Source organism: Petromyzon marinus, chromosome 23, assembly GCF_048934315.1.
Source record: "Petromyzon marinus isolate PM22_M1 ecotype Great Lakes invasive population chromosome 23, UKy_Petmar_22M1.pri1.0, whole genome shotgun sequence".
Taxonomy (NCBI): domain Eukaryota; kingdom Metazoa; phylum Chordata; class Hyperoartia; order Petromyzontiformes; family Petromyzontidae; genus Petromyzon; species Petromyzon marinus.
In genome coordinates, this window is record NC_133689.1 from 14,265,275 (window position 1) to 14,277,506 (window position 12,232).

A 12,232-nucleotide genomic window follows, 5' to 3' on the forward strand; every position below is an offset into this window, starting at 1 on the left:
TGAGCCGGTCGCACCTCGCGCGACAGTGGCTGCCGCGATTCCCTCCGAATCGGCTCCAATGGCCGACCCTGTAAATCCAACGGCCTGCGATGACTTGCTGGGACTAACATTGGCTGAATGGGGTCGGCACCAGGTGGACGACGCATCCCTGCTGGCTTTGCGCCATCGCGCCAATAATTTGGCACCACGTCAGGGTAGGTTCACTTCCTTCATTATATGTCACGGCTTTCTCAAGCACTGGGACGCTGATTCGTGCCAATACAAACGTATTGTGTCCTTGGCCTTGATGAGCAACGCCATGTGGGTGGCGCACGAACGGTTGTTGCACCTGGGCATTCACAAAACCATTGATTCTTTGCGCCTGCAATTTTTCTGGCCGGGCATGCTATGCAACGTGACCGATATTCTGCTGGGTTGCACCCAATGCGCACGGTGGAAACCGCCAGTGAAACCCGCGTGCCCACCCCTGCAGCCTATTTCGGTATCCCACGTTAACGAGCTAGTGGCTCTTGATATTTTGGGACCCTTTCCTACTATGCCGCGTGGTAACAAGTACCAATTGGTTGGGATGGAGTATCTTACACGTTGGCCCATGGCCTGGGCCCTCCCCAACCAGTCGGCAGCAGCCGTTGTGGACGCCTTTATTCACAGCTATGTCCTAGACAAGGGCGCTCCAGAACGGGTGTTGACCAACCAGGGAAGAAATTTCTTGGGTGCCCTGTTAAACGATGTGTGCCGCCTGTTGGGCACAAAGAAAGTGCGCACTTCGCCCTACCACCCTCAAACCGATGGTATGGTAGAGCACCTGCATAGAACCCTCACTTCTATGCTGTGCCACCAGGTTTAAAAATCCCAACTCGATTGGGACTTACAGGTTCCGGGGATTCTCGCCGCATACCGCATGGCGCCACACGCGGCGACGTGTTTTTCCTCGTTCTTTCTAATGTACGACAGGGATGCCATTCCCCCCGCCGACGTTTTGTTGAATACAGAACAGCCGCTGCAGAAATCTAAACTCACCGACCACCTGCGGTTCAACCTCCGTAAGCTGTCGGAGGCGCGTGAGGCTGCCATGGAAAATTCAGCCTCCCGCCAGTAGGCAAATTCGAGGCTGCATGCCCCTTGGACGTCCACGCATGAGTGGACGCCGGGGGACAAAGCATGGCTTCATTGTCCCCAGGTGCCGTTGTCTACATCAGCAAAACTTCTCAAACCATGGCGGGGTCCAGTCGAGTGGTCAAGGTTGTGTGACCACAATGCATTAAAATCCATTGGGGAAGGCGTCGCTGGTTTGTCCACCCTTCTCGGTTGAAGCCCTATGTCGCACCGCTCGTTCCTGCGTCACAGACATCACGGGGGCCAAGCATGCGACACATCCGACGAGCCAAGTGATGCCCCGTTGGTGCCTAACCCTCAGCGCAGACGTGTCATTCCTCCTGCCTGTGACGCGGGAGAAAGGGGGCCGTGCAGGCCACGGTCGGCCAAGGTGGAGACCGCCTTGTCAAGGGTCTCCACGGAGATGCCTCCTGATCCACCTGATACTCTTGTTGATTCTCCTGTTCCACCTGCGCCGCCGAAGAAGCCACCCATCCCCTACGATGGCCCAGAGAAACACACGCACGCTAAATCTCGTCGGTTCTCATGAGGGCCTCGTTTTTCCCTCATGAGTGATGGGGGTCCTTACTTGTCATGACACGGTCCCGTCCCAAATCGTTTCCTGCATTGCTCGTTGGCTGCTGTTGTCACATCACGCGTGTTCGCTCGGATATTTTGCGATTCACCATGTACATACGTTGTGTTTTTAAGGGGGGTATTTATATTGGGGGTTCTTGTTACGTTTCTCGAGGCACACACATTCTGTTGCATGTTACCATGTTTTTTTTTTCCCATTCTTACAGCCGGGACGGCTGGGGCTTCCGAAGGAGGGGGGGGGGGGGTGACGTAGAGGTGATCGCCACTCACCATTCAGTAACCTGCCGTACCACTGGGTATCAAACAGAGGTGAGAGCGGATCCAAACGATGGATCGTGAGGGGATGATGTCACCTCCCATGGCAAATCAGAAGGTTCCAAGAAAGGGCGTGGCTTGGACAGAGCCAGCCACGAACCTGTATACAGTAAATGCCAGAGTGCTGAGAGCTCTGGCTCAGTTCTCTTCACACAAAGACTGAAGCCCGGGCTGAAGATAGATAGGAGCCTGCACCCAAGCCTTCCAGCCCTTCTAAGGGCTGGGGCTCAGTGTATACCAATCGTCTAGACCCACATACCCAGTGGTTGGGTCAGTCAGCCTCCCCTAGGTCCCAGCCGGAGGACGTTAGACTAGCTGGTCACCAGTGAGTAGGTCCCGCCGAATCTGGAGGCCATAGCTCCCTAGACATCGGGTAAGGGGACTGTCATACCCCTTGTGTGTGTTAAGGACCGTATCGTAAGAAAGACAATAAACATATTGTGCCTCATTAATAAGTTTATTTGTCAATACTAACAACACTACACCTGCATAGCAACTGTTTAAAAGCAGAGCCACATTGCACTCTAAAAATATGAGACAAATCACATGACATGCTTCAGGTTGTTCGCCGACAATGACAAATGTAGATAGATGATGTCACAATTAATTGATACTGTACACAAAAAACTGAGACATCCATTCACATTGCCTGACATTTAACAAAGTCTGCATTTTTTTTAGATGTCTTTGAATCGGCAGACTTGATTTTGTGTACATGATCGTGGTTCTTGCAGTGTTATTACTTTCTGTACTGTCTTATTGCATTCGTTAGAGATATATATGTATAGCCCCATCAAATGCAAATATTTTAAGTTCGGTTTTCTGGGTTGGGCTGCGTGCTGAGTAATGTTCCCTTTTCGAGCGTTCACAAGGCACTGCCGCAGGCATCTTCAGGGGCATGCCACTCGCAGCTCAGCAGGTGAAGCAGCCCTTGGATGATATGTGGCTGTGAGAAAAACAATGTACACGTTAAACACACACATTCGTCTGTGATAATACTGTAAAAATAACAAGAGCATAGATAAAACTGCTGGTTGGGTGAAGTCGGGTCAAGGATGTCATTCTGCTGATAGGTGACAGCCTCCCCCCAGGCCGTGTGGGTCGTGGAGATAATTTGACCATACTTCACCACGCTGGCCATTGTGGGTTTGGTGAATGGCGGCACGATGATCGACGTAGGAGCGTATTGCAGTACAGTACAACAACAGGCGGTTGTGTGAGCAGTCTCCGCTGCCCAACGACGTGGCCCAGCGTAGTGGCCGCAGACCTACCTCTTGCAGACGAAGAGGAGGCGTTCCAGGCGGCTTCACTGACGCCGCCATCTCGACCTGGCCCTCCCGCAAGGACTCAAACCTAGTAGTGGTTGTTGGTGGTGTTGGTTGGTGGTAGTGGTGGTAGTGGAAAGTAAAACAGACAAAAGAGCCTCCTCGCCTTCAAAGCACTGCATTGCGAGCGCTGTGCAGTGCAAGTCAAGCCGACGCTGCTGCTTGTTTTGTAATCTGCGCAAGTGGCTCCACTGCTAGGGCTTATTCTCTAACAAATGCATTTTTAATTCGACTGGCTGAAGTTTTATCTTGTCGCCGCGGTGGCTAGGAAATGTTATCTACCTCGCCCTGTACACATGATGTCGTGGGCTCGATCCCGACTCTGAAGCCTACCATATATTTGGAGTTTGCATCTCTATCATCATCACGATGGCTAGGAAATGTTAACTACCTCGCCCGGTATACAGGACGTCGTGGGCTCGATCCCGAACCTTACCATCTGCTGTATTTGGAGTTTGTATCTCTCTATCGCCGTGGTTGCATGGATTTTTATCTGGGTCTTCTGGATTTTTCCTCCCCAATAGAATCAACGTCACACATTTATTTTATTTAGCTGCTACTAAAAAATGTGTCCACGCGATAAGTCACTTTGTTGAGCTATCATTTATGATGGCCAGGTCGCTTATGAAAAATATCCGTATAGCTCAGTGGGCCTTACCTAATAAATTACAACATCGTTTAGTTTACTTGGATTACTTGAGCATCTGCAGTGCACATTGTTTCAAGCTGAGCCATGTGTTGGACTCAAACTATCAGACAAATCACAATACAAGCTTCAGGGGCTATTCGAGGACAATGCAAAATTCATGCAGTTGGCGTCAAAATTAATCGAGACACTCTAAAAACGCAGACATCCACTCAGATGGCGTGACATTTCACGAAGTCTCTGTGACCTTTTTTAGATGCCAATGAACTGGAAGACCATTTTTTAGTGTACTGGATTGGGCCTCTTTGCTGCGTTTATACTATCTGCGCTGTCTGACTTCGTCCGAGAGAGATATATGCAGTAATATTTAATTATTTTATAGTCAATTATAGCCCCATCACCTGCCAATACTTCAAGTGCGGCTTTCTGGGTCGGGCTGCATGCTAAGCAATGTTCCCCTTTCGAGCATTCGCAAGGCACTGCTGCAGGCATCTTCAGGGGCGCGCCACTCGTAGCTCGACCGGTAAAGCTGCCCTTTGATGACAGGTGACTGAAAGGAGACGAACAATTGGCGCATTAAATATGCACACACATTCGTCTGTCATAATTCTGTAACTAAAAAAATAACAAAAACATAAATTATCAATACGGGCGGTGAAGTTGTGCGAGTGATGAACGATCTTAGACTTGGCCAGACGTTTATCTCAGGTGGCCCGATTGGCAGTGCAATGCGCGAACCACTGCACCACCTCTCCAGCCGGCAGGTTGCCAATTTAAATCCAATAATCTGTATTGGGAATTGCGTAATCTTACGATTGTAAATACGTCGGCGTAAAGGTATTCAAGTAATGGGGTAATATTGTTTAAGTTATACGCAATACAACATCGAGTTGCTAGAGATACATGCACTCGATCGCAGTGAACAAAGCTGTTGCGTTCACCTAAAGGTGTTGAGGACGAGTACACGTGCCTCACCTTTGTCTATAGTACATCAATACACCGAGCACAATTTGTCATCACAGACGGTCTTATGGATAGCACATTCACAAAATGCAATAATAATTTGTGCGGTAATTATCAAAAGCGAAACGCATATTGGGTATCACACGGCAGTCCAGTAACTTCAGAAGGTGAAGGTTTATTCACACAGTGCATCATCTTTGTGCCGTTCACCTGTTGGCGTTGAGGCACGACCCGAAAGAAGGCCGTCTCTTGTGTGTACCAATCACTTTCAAAGACAATGCATCATATTAATTATCAGAGCCATGTTTGTTTGCATGTTCACCACAGGTGCCGTGTGTGGTTAATGCGACCATGATTCCTTGAAGAAGGTTTCCATTTGGTGGTTGGACATTTTAACGCCACTTCTGTTTTATTACTGCCAGAAAGGGTAAAACTTACAAATAATTCAAAATTACTCTTAAAAATCTTACAGCAGTGCGTACTGACTGTGGTGGTACCTGCTACAACTTGCGACTGTATAGTAGTGTAGTGCCTTGGTTTCACTCGGACGACAATCGCCTTTCTTCCACCGTCACTTTTATTTCCATCGTTCCGCACACTATAACTCCTCCTCTCCGTGCTCTGCCAACTCGAATACTCGAATTCCCCTCAGCACCGTCCGCTCATACTCCTTGTCTCCACACACAGTCTCTTCTTCTCTCCTCACACACACAGTGCTTCTATCTCTATCTCCTCACAGACAGTGACTCGTCTATCTCTTCACACACAGTGGCTCTGTCTATCTCTTCACACACAGTGACCTGCCTATCTCTTCACACCCAGTGACTCTGTCTATCTCTTCACACACAGTGACTCGTCTATTTCTTCAAACACAGTGACTTGTCTATCTCATCACACACAGTGACTTGTCTATCTCTTCACACACAGTGACTTGTCTATCGCTAAATCTCCCTGTACCTACCTATACCGTAATCTCCACTCTGCTAATGCTAACTTTCGCTATCGCTATTTATTATCCTCTGGGTTCGGCTCTCAATCAATTTCCCACTAACACTTGCCGGGCTCCCACTCTTCGCATCTCTCTCTACCCGCTGCTGTCTCCACTTCTCGCCAACTCCCCCGCCGTCCAAATCATCTAGCGTTTGTATCCCCTTTCCAATCAGCCTAATTAATTGCCACGTGCCTCGCTGGCATTTTCCCGCCAGCTCCGCACCTGTCCAACGGCCCAGACTCCGTGACGCCACCACTTAACGCTAACAGCCTCTCGACCAATCACAGCCCTCGTCCCTTGACTCCCTTAATTACTTTGGCTTGTTTACGCCACCCGTGACTTCATCACCTGATCGAACTTACATGACCCACACTGTTTGTATGTACTGTATATGGCCAACTTACCCATGTGTATTGTCTACTCCACTACATCACCCTTCCCCGTGATGAAAGAACCTAGCCGTCCCTGGCTACGCTATTGGAGTAGCGGAGTGAAGCGGACGGAACGATGATAACATATATACAGAACACACTCGCAACACATAACCATTTTGTACAACCACCCGACACGCACCACACAACGACACTCACACAACACCTTTATACAGAATCCCCCAACCCCCGAAAGTCAACATAGTGTTCTTCTCCTGGAACGGGTTCCCGCTGCCGGCCCATCTCCCCTGCATGGGACACCCTGCGGTAAGGGAGGGCCTCGCTCATCTCGCCAACGAGGGGCGCTCCTGGGCTCCACCCTGTGCCCATCCCTGTCCCAGCGACACTCTGCTCACGGGACTGTCCATCGTTCCCGGTCGGGACGGACATCGGTCCGGATCTGTGGCCGTTCAGTTGCTGTCCGGTCAGCAACTCTGCCCAAAAGGGGCGATCCTGCAGGTACACGGGGGGCAGATCTCTGGGACACGCGCACTTGTGACCTCCCCACAAGTTCGTCGGACACATCCAATACAGGCCGCTCTCGGATGGGGGATGACACGTCGTATGGTAACACAAATTTCTTCAGGCGCGACGGGTGAACAAACCATGTCCGATGACCGAATTTTATTCGCACACTCTGATCCCGTTAAACCTCCACAACATCAACGGGCCACTGCCACCGGCACCATGGGGCAGTGCAACCAGGCTTTATCTCCAACACTCCACGGCTCTCGTGGCCGCTGCCTGCCGTATAATCTTTCGTTAGCGGCTTGTCGTCGTGCCGTATTTTTCAATGCAGCCTCCCGGGCTTCCTTCAGACGGTCTAAAGCCACCTGCATTGGAGCAGGCACCGTCGTAGATATCTCTCGCTTCCGAATTCCCAATTTAACAATAGCCGGCGCTTCTGGTTCCCGTCCATACATTAGAAAAAATGGCGAGTACCCCATTGAGGCATGCGGAACCAATCTATACGCGGCCAGCGTCGCTGCAACATGCAGCTCCCAATCATCTTGAGCGATGTTAACTTGGTGATAAAGCATGGACGTCAGCGTCCTATGCAGCTGCTTGACCATCCCGTCAGTCTGCGGGTGGTATGAGGACGTCCGGATCTTTTTGGTCCCCAGCGAGTCACACACGTCTGTAATCAATTTCGATGAAAAATTTCTGCCTTGGTCAGTAAGCAATTGTTCCGGGGCCCCCTTATCTAAGACGTACCCTTTAAAGAAAGCCTCAGCAATTGACGTCGCTGACTGGTCTACTAGCGGCCATGCCATCGGCCAACGAGTTAAGCATTCCACCCCAACGAGCAAATATTTGTGCCTTCGGGGGGTGATGGGGAATGGACCCAAAATATCTAGTGCCACAATTTCGTTCACTCTCGAAACTTGAATCGATTGCAATGGGACACGATATGGCCGTGCCGGCGCTTTCCTCCGTGCACATTCCTGGCACGCTTTTACATGCTGTTTCACATCATTAAACATTTCCGGCCAGTAAAATTCATTCCCCACTGTCAACGCGGTCTTCTTCTCTCCCAAATGCATCAATTTCTCATGTATCTCGTTAATGAGTTTCCCCTGCAACACCCTCGGGACAACAATACAAAATTTTCGTGCTTCCACATCTCAGCAAACAAGCAACCCCTCCGTCAACATCAAAAATGGGCGATCCTCCGATCCTCTTGAACGGGAGGCACACAGCCTCATCCTGGTCAGTGAGGAATCCTCTACCTGCAGTTGCTTCCACTGTTTCAATGACAACCCCAACAATCCAATTCTGCTCCATGGATTATCCCTGGCACTCCTGAACCCGCTGCAGTGACCGTTTGCGGAACCTCCTGCAGCGGCGGGCCGCAACGCAGCGAGCCCTCTACGCACCGACACATCTCAGCCGGTCGCGGCAACCTCAACAAAGCATCTGCGTTTACATGGCGCATTCCCAAAAATTTCATACATCTCCCCGACGGTAATTCCAAACAACCTTTTTCCACTGAAATCTTAATCGGCATCTTTCGCAAAAAATCCGTGCCCAACAAACACGGTACCGCCAAGGCCGTTGAAACCAAAACACTTCCCATCACAATCACCTCCCCAATTTGAATTGTCGCAACCACGCAGCCCATAATGTCCAAACTACCCCCGTTTGCCACTCCGCATGGCCCTTCCACCGGCCCCAATGATCCAGGCGACGTCGGCAGCGACCGAAAAGTTTGCAACGAAATGAGAGTCGCCGACGCCCCAGTATCTACAATAACCTGTACCATAACACCTTGAATGCATGCCATCACATCCGACGATCCCGGCGCGGCCCCCAACACACGATGTACCAACGCGCCCCACGTATCCCGGCCATGCGTACTATCCGAACTCGATGAATACGGGTGAGATAACGCTGATGAGTGATGTGGATAGGGCGGCCCTGTATTGAATGCATCTCGACTCACCCGGGATCCTTGGTCTTGGGGGAACTGCCCGCTGTAGTTGTTCAGCACCCTTGGAGGACCACCTCTCCATCTCCAGCAGTCGCGGGCGAGATGACCCCTCCGTCCGCACTCATAGCATGTCCGATGCACGCCGTCTCCATACACCCCGGGATGACGCCGCCGTTCTCCGGACGACACCCCGGCCGCCGCTGCCATCGGCGGCGTCTCGTCCACCACCACCACCACCGTACTCCCGGCTCCGGCAGGGGTTGTCAGCGATGGCTGCGCCACTGCTGCCACTGGTTCGTCTCATATGTCAAGGTTGACTTGTATGTTCCTGGTGATCAGCAACGACGACACATTGTCGTCATCGTCCTTGTCCGGGAGTGACAAGACGACTTTCAGCTCCTTCGCCAGCTGTAGCAGCTTCTCGTGCAGCAGGGAGTCCCAGCCCTCCTCGTCCATCGCCAGGTACGCAACCTGGGCGAGGGCCAGCAAGGCGCTGCGGAATGCCAGGGGGGACTCCGTGGCCTCCCATTTCCTCTGTTGAAATCGACGTTTGGCGACCGACCGCGGCTCGTAGACTTTCCTCATTGCCGCAATTGCACTAACCCATGTTTTTCTGACAGCGGCAGGGAGTCCGTTAAAAGTCGCCAAGGAGTCATTATCCAATGCCGTCGGTAGTGCTCGTAACGCGGCACTCTCCGTCCATTTCAGGGACTCGTAAGCTGCACGGAATCTTCGTATGAACGCCGTCCTATCTCCCACTTTGGCCTCAAATCGTTGTACGTGTAGCCGTCGTGGCGGTCCCGCCAACCGGTCGTCTTCGTCGTCAGAGTCCTCCACCTGCTCCGGCTTAGCAGCAACCTCCGGCGGTAGAACCGGTACTGGTTGTTGAAAGCGGTTCTCTGTCAAAAAGTTCCGGAACTCCTCCCACAACTTCTCCATCCTGGCCTCCCACTGGGTCATGAGGATTCGCCAATCCTCTGGCGATCCTGGGCCCTCAGCACCACCCGAACCGCTGTCCCGGTCAGGAGTACTGCCAGCAATCTGGCCGGGCTGTACATCGTCGTTGTTGCTGTCGCCGCCTGAGTCCACTGGCACATTTGTTTTCTTTGCCGCTTTTTTTGATGTCGTGGTGTGTTCCGTACTTTTTCTGACACCAAACGTAGTGCCTTGGATTCACTCGGATGACAATCGCCTTTCTTCCACCGTCACTTTTATTTCCATTGTTCCGCACACTATAACTTCTCCTCTCCGCGCTCCGCCAACTCGAACACTCGAATTCCCCTCAGCACCGTCCGCTCACACTCCTTGTCCCCACACACAGTCTCTTCTTCTCTCCACGCACACACAATGGTTCTATCTCTATCTCCTCACACACAGTGACTCGTCTATCTCTTCACACACAGTGGCTCTGTCTATCTCTTCACACACAGTGACTTGTCTATCGCTAACTCTCCCTGTACCTACCTATACCGTAATCTCCACTCTGCTAACGCTAACTCTTGCTATCGCTATTTATTGTCCTCTGGGTTCGGCTCTCAATCTATTTCCCACTAACACTTGCCGGGCTCCCACTCTTCGCATCTCTCTCTACCCGCTGCTGTCTCCACTTCTCGCCAACTCCCCCGCCGTCCAAATCGCCTAGCGTTTTCATCCCCTTTCCAATCAGCCTTAATTAATTGCCACGTGCCTCGCTGGCATTTTCCCACCAGCTCCGCACCTGTCCAACGGCCCAGACTCCGTGACCCCGCCACTTAACGCTAACAGCCTCTCGACCAATCACAGCCCTCGCCCCTTGACTCCCTTAATTACTTTGGCTTGTTTACGCCACCCGTGACTTCATCACCTGATCGAACTTACATGACCCACACTGTTTCTATGTACTGTATATGGCCAACTTACCCATGTGTATTGTCTACTCCACTACAGTAGTAATAACTGCACGCATTAGGGTGGGGCACACATCACACAGCGCAGAATTTACCTGAGCGTTTAGTGTATTTTTACATCATTTTTAACGCAAAAGAATATATCCCTCTCACTCCCACTGAAGGCGTGTGTGTTGGTATGGTTGTGCACGCGTCATGAATAAATAATAGTGAAGCGCACAAATCTCACTAAATCGCTAATTAAACTAATTAAAAGTTGATGGATGTGAATAAGGAATAGCACTTGCTCACCGCGGGGCTTACGGCATGGTGCTTGGTTATTTTTTTGTTATGTTTAACCCCACCGTTGGAGAGCCAAGCGCGCGACCACACACAAACCCACACACTAACCCACAAACCCACATTTTTTTATTTTAATATATATAGATAGATACAGATTAGAGACACATAGACTAGAGATACACAGATGCATGTATGGGAGTCTTCAGACGTGATATAGAGGGCTTTATACAAATGGTGAGTGAGAAAGAGAGAGACAGACCATAGGCCTGTGTGTGAGTGAGTGTCTGCTTGGCACCCGAGGTGTTCTGAGCTATCGCCTAAGCGGCTCTCCCGGGACGCTGAGGATTTGTTGGCTGCAAAATCTGCGGACGATCGCGCTGCCTGCCTGGCCTGGAGCCGCTGCGCCTCACTGAGCACTGAGCCGTCGCTGCTGGTGACCTTATAGAAAGAAACTTTAAAACGCAGTGCCGCGTTTGTATCCTTTAGTTAGTAAAGTGAATGAGTCCAGGCCGCGTGTTCAGTGTAATCCAGATCGGGTTTTCCCATGAGTCCGAATTGGGTGGAGACTCCAGGGCATTCGTTATTTGCTGTGAACAACCCGCAGAGCCCAAGAGAGCGTCTCCGGGTTTAAGCAAGCGTTTAGAGTACAGTATTTAGATTATTTGGCTGCTATGCAAATCCAACATGATGAGCCACTTTGTTGAGCTATCATTTGTGATGGGCAGGTCGCTTCTGAAAAATAAGATAATAGTTCAGTGGGGCATTAAACCTGGTAAAATAAAAATAGTTTAGTTATATATATTTTTTGCAATAATGGTGAACGCCAATGGTCATTTGTGTTGCTGCGTGTGCTTGCGTATTGAGTAGCCGTGCGTGTGAATGTGAAACAATAAAGCAGCTGAAGTAAGCGGTGGGTGCGGCTGTGAATGGTCGGCACGGGGATATGCAGTCTCGGACAAGGTGAGAGTGAGAGACGGTGACATCGCCAGCTTTGGGTGATGGAGGCAGGTAGAGTTGGTGATAGATTCACACTGCTAGCAAAAGGCTCAAGATTCCAGGATCTGTCACGGGAGGCTACAGACAAATTCCATCTCAGATGCCACAATGACATTCAAGCAACTTGTCACGTTGGGGTAATTACACGGAGATGGAGTTACAGGACATCATGAGATATCTACAACTATGCCAACTATTTATTTTAATTTTACCAGATAAGACTCACTGAGCTGTGTAGCTATTTTTCAGATACGACCTGGCCACAAATGATGGC